We start from the raw sequence: 5,296 nt of genomic DNA on the forward strand, positions 1-5,296 counted from the left end.
GCCTCCGTAGAGAGAAACATAGGATGTTAAAGCAAGACATCATGCGAAGGGAGCCCATTACTTAATTCATTCCCAAGAGACCTCAAATTGACTTGATGATCTTGAACACACACACATAGAGACGGGGGGGGGGGGGGGGGGGGGGGGGATAAACTCGCCATGACTAGGAGAAGAATGTTGGAGCTTGGCATGATCAACTAGAAGGAAATTTGTCCTTGGTCATTCCACAAGAATGTGGAGAGTAACTACACTTCATTAGTTGTTCGATCTTACACTCGAAAAGGTAGACATATTGTTGATCCAAAAGATAGATTTGTGCTTGGTTGATGTGAATGTGGAAGGCACTTAGACATTGTGTGTTGTCATACATTGTCATTTAGAAATTAGTTATAGTGGTGGTTGATGCACAAGTGTATTAAAGAGCTATAAAAGCTCACATGAGAATCATAGGCATTTGCCCACATTTGCCCTCCCTATGAAGGGAAGGAGAACAATGGTTGCTTCAATTGACACACATGTAACCGCGGCAACGCGTAGGTCACATACTAGTGCAACAATAATTCGCATTGTTCACTCTCTTTCGCTCCTCTATTCGAAAGGTGTTCAACACAAAAATTGTAGATCTTGCAGTTTTGAATTCAGTCAATGGGCCATTTTTGGAGATCAGCTCTCTATCATGCGATATTTCAAAAATAGTGTTGCTATGTCTTCTTTTGACAATTGAGCCACTTCTTAACCTTTCCTTTAGTTCTTTACCCACTACTTCCCTCGTGAAGAATATTCACCACTCCTCTTTAAGATGTGTGTGCATGGATAATCAAGGATAACCCACAATTCCATTTTACTTACATTTCCACACACTTTTCAAGCATTCAAGACCCATTTTCAATTTATTTTGGTCCTATAAAAGCACATTTAATTATGAGGAAACTCCATTGACACTTCTAAAGCTTGCATCATCCTTTTTGCACCCTAAGGTTGTGAGATGCACTTTATATTAATTGCCTTGGCATTTGAAGGTTGCTTTACCCTTTTGGCATTATAAGATCCAGAGATGCACCTTACACTCATCTAATACTTCCTCTCTTTTGATTTTCTTCCTTTGAAATTATGAATAATTTGAGAGAGAGAAAATAATTTAAATAGACTAAAATTAAATTTGGTGACATAATGTAAATCTCTTCTTACAATTGGCAGTTTCTACTTGGAGGGTGTGACTTTGAAGTTTGAAACCCCATGAACTCTATGGCCATTGTTCCCTTGTAGGCTTGGCTTAGAGGTGTCATTCGATTTTTATTGGCACTGACTTTGGACAGAAAAAAGAGTGTAAATACGACGAAATTTCAGCCCGTGTTCAACGGAACATCCTTCCAATTTTTGGAAGGTATGTTTTATTTTTGGGAAAATTACCAAAATACCCCTCTAATTTGGAAATTTCCAATATACCCCTCAAATTTCAAAAATTCCTAAAATACCCTTGTATCTATTCCTGTTGGATCTTCAAGATTTTCTAATCTTTATTCTTGTTTGACAATTGAGATCGCTTTTTGAGTGCTTAGCATGTAATTCTTTGCAAATTACCTCGCAAAAAAAGGCAATTATGTCTAAAAATAATGAAGGAATTCATCTCCAAAGCCTACATAACCAACTTAAATGTCAGTTTTAGCATCCTGTATGGTAGACAATCACTCTTCTTATGAAAAGCTACGAATTTTTTGTTTTGGAGAAATTTACTCTCACAACTGGGGTATTTTGGGAATTTTGGAAAATTTGGAGGGCATTTTGGGAATTTATGACAAATGATGGGGGTACTGTGGGAATTTTTGAAATTTGAGGGGTATTTTGGGAATTTCCACAAATTAGAGGGGCATTTTGGTAAATTTTCCTTTATTTTTCTCCTTTTTAATCTATAGTCTTTCTTTTTCTTGGTCTCTCTCTCTCTCTCTCTCTCTTAGCATGAGCACATCTAGGACAGCGGACCAACTGAAAGGGGCTAACCTACGTGTGCAGCTCCCTTTTTGGTCGCCAACTTGCTGGCTGGCCGGTGTAGTCTACTTCCCACCTCTTCCAACCATAGCCAACGGCGCCTTCCCATCCAATCCGAGCAAAGATTTTCAAAAAAACCGTCTCGTCGAGGACTGGCTGAAGCAATTGTGCTCAAGATTGGCAGTGAACCGTGGAAGATTCCTCAAAATCTTCTCATGGCTAGAGACTGGCTACCCGGCACGTTGTGCTAGGTCTATCTCTCTCTCTCTCTCTCTCTCTCTCTCTCTCTCTCTCTCTTCAATTGTAGCGAAAGGCAATGCCGTGTCTAGAAAACTTTTCTTCCTTTGTTTTTTTGTTTTGGGCCTCTCCTGAGCAACGAGGTTTAAAGGTGACGGCAGAGCAGGCATCTCGTGTGTGGGGGCGTGCATGTGCTAGCTAGCTCCTCAAATGACAGGTCCTCTCTCTCCGTCTTTTACACACACACACTCTCTGTCTCTCTCTCTCTTAAAACTTTTCTTGCGACGCGAAGACTAATTCTCGCTTTCTTCTCCTCCGTCCCGCACACACACGCGCACAGTCTTCTGCATCAGCTCTAAATACGACGTGAAAACTTCCCTTCTTCTCCTTCTCGTCTCTCTCACACACGCAAATACAAACGGATTCTTCTTCATCGTCTCTCGATAAGCAACATGTTGATCAGACTGCTACAGGTCCTTCATCTGACAGTAAACTTAGCGATGGTCATGGCGAGCCTTTCGCTAACGATCTCCTCCATGCGGCAGTCGCTTCGTAATTGAAAAGACTCCTTCCTCTGCAGTGATGTAACATACTTTGTTCGCAGGCCTCCGCTTTCTGTACGTTTCCAACCCCTGGGGCTTTGAATTGTCTTTGTGCATATGAATGTTGTCTCTCTCTCTCTCTCTCTCTCTCTCTCTCTCTCTCTCTGCATGTTGAAGTAGGGCAATGGTGACATGAACGGTATTGAATATCATTGTCGGATGCTGGAAATTGCGCGGAAGAGAGAGAGAGAGAGAGAGAGAGAGAGAGAGAGAGAGAGAGTCTGATACTTTTGAAAGCACCCTTTTGTCTGTTGCTCTTGTATGGTTTGTTGAATCTTGAATGTATGATCAGCAACATTGCACAGAAATCCTTTGTTTGTTTGCTTCTGTCTCTAGCTCACAGCAATTTGTAGGGATCCACATTTTGTAATATAGACACAAGATCAAAAGTTAGCTATAAGTGAATTAACTGTTGGAACGCATGTCATGTACTCTAGTTTCATCTCATGGTACATTGAGCAAATATATGTATCTATATATTTTGTACAATCGAGTTCTGCGCAGGGCCCTCAACGGCAGAAGACATTTATATTACTTCTCAGACCCTCTTTATGCCAGATGTCAAGGAAGGTGTTTTATCCTCTACTGATTGTGCCTTGTGAAAGATAACAATGAAGCAAGCAGTAGTTTGTTACTCTCATAATCAAATGCAAAGGTACAGAACCGCAATTAGCACCTGAACGAAAAGGATTTTTTTTTTTTCAGATTCTTACCAAGGAACTACTTGTGTTGAAACAGAAGTTAGGAAGTATGCCAAATCACAGGAAGTAATGGGGCTGTATCAAATCTAAGTGATCCCATTGCTTCAGAATCATTGATGAAGAAAAATTACTGTGTCACGGTGAATATGAGAAGGAATCTGACAATCACGTACTTGCGGTTCGGAGGTTTATTCCAAAGCACCTAGAGCCTGTTACCTACGCTTGCAACGGCCATTGCCTGCAATTTGGATAACTTTTGGATAAGTTGAAACAGAGGATGAAATTTCTTTTCATTTTGCTCTTGGCAAAGAGAGGCACTCCAGCTGGCATACATGTGTAGAGACGGTGCAATAACCTTTGTGTCAACATCAAAAAGTTTACCATGCAGATTGTTACTTGCCCACCACTTCGATTGTGACATAGTATTTCAATGTGTGTTTATGTATGACATTTCATGAGTTTTTCAGACTACCTGCCATCCATAGGATCAGAGCATTTTGATCTGATAGAATAGGCGTTGTTGTAAGCCTTTTCACATGGTATAATAGCATGGACAACAAGCAAAGGCTTCTTGTATATCTGGTTACTCTCTTTAATGGCTGCACGCCATGTTCTTGTCCTCCAGAAAATCTCCGCAAGGCTGCATGATGTTTTTCGACATGACTTGAATTGGAGCATAGGTTGTGAGGATGTAATATACAGCAAACAATTAAGCTAGAAAGATGGTGTGGAGCTTGTTGGCCTTCTCACATCTATCAATCAAAGCTCCCGAGGAGTTACACATGGGAGAAGACAACACTTAACTCACTTGAGCCTTGCTATAAAGATCATTGCATAATATACATTGTTAGCATGCAAACGACAAGGAAAACGAGTGCTTCTATAGCCTTGTATGAGTTACACCGTTGGAAGGAAGAACTATTGCACCGTCAAAACCACTTGTGATAAGCACCTATAAAGATTTATGAAGAGCCCTTTTAGCATGAAGCATAGTTGGAATTATGAGAACCAAGGATATAATGATGTAGCTTATCTCGAGTAGATGTCCGTAGCATATTCATAGATAAAAAACACATAATGATGAGAGAGATACGGCTTTTCAAAGTTGGGGGTATACTCTTTCGCTAAAAAATGAGCTCTCTGAAAAGTTTGCAGGTGTTGCAGCTATAAAATAGAGCTTCTTTATATCTTTTATCTCAAGAGATCTTTTCTTCCTCCTAGTCGACAACACTTTCTTTGTAGGCTCTTTTTAATTGGTCCATTTTTTGCTTTATTTGGGTAGGAAATGAGGTGTTGGTGACTTTTGGCCTAAGGGAGGGGGTGTGGCTAGTGTTCAAGGGACCAAAAGAGTGAGTAGGTAGTGGGAACTCAAAATGATGTCCCCTTCTCTCCCAAATGTCCTCGAGCTTCCATAGCCAAGCTCCTCTCAACTGCTACAACCCAAATGGGCTCCCAACTTGCCTTGTATACTCTTTGTTTTGAGCCCACTTTCCCCTGTGAGATTATTCCATTGCCACATGGCACCTTCCCCACAATCTTCCCAATTTCCTCCTTTCCCCACCTAAAGTTCTCAGCTCACCCTTCTTTGTGGGCCAATTTTTCAGGAGCATGGTACATCACTCCGGCCACCGAATGCGACGCCGTAAAGCACGACTCGGAGCCCAATACTTGGGCTACTCCCATAAATTTAGAATCTTAGCTTTTTTAATTTAAATCATTAAAGTTGGTCCAGTTGCCTTTGTCACATGCATCTGCAACCACTTTCTAAGT

At 41.0% G+C, this 5,296-nt stretch overlaps 1 long non-coding RNA gene across 2 annotated transcripts; it reads left to right on the forward strand.

The window, feature by feature from the left end:
- Positions 1-2,388: 2,388 nt before the first annotated feature.
- On the forward strand, positions 2,389-4,102 carry LOC147431532 (uncharacterized). 2 transcript variants are annotated; one of them, XR_015185759.1, is made up of 3 exons: positions 2,413-2,840; positions 3,330-3,480; positions 3,564-4,102. It is a non-coding gene; the product is annotated as an uncharacterized LOC147431532 (long non-coding RNA). The 2 variants fall into 2 exon arrangements; XR_015185760.1 differs by lacking the exon at positions 3,330-3,480 and having other exon boundaries at positions 2,389-2,840; positions 3,531-4,102.
- Positions 4,103-5,296: the final 1,194 nt, after the last annotated feature.

Source organism: Adiantum capillus-veneris, chromosome 21 (assembly GCF_014529385.1).
Source record: "Adiantum capillus-veneris isolate H3 chromosome 21, ASM1452938v2, whole genome shotgun sequence".
Taxonomy (NCBI): domain Eukaryota; kingdom Viridiplantae; phylum Streptophyta; class Polypodiopsida; order Polypodiales; family Pteridaceae; genus Adiantum; species Adiantum capillus-veneris.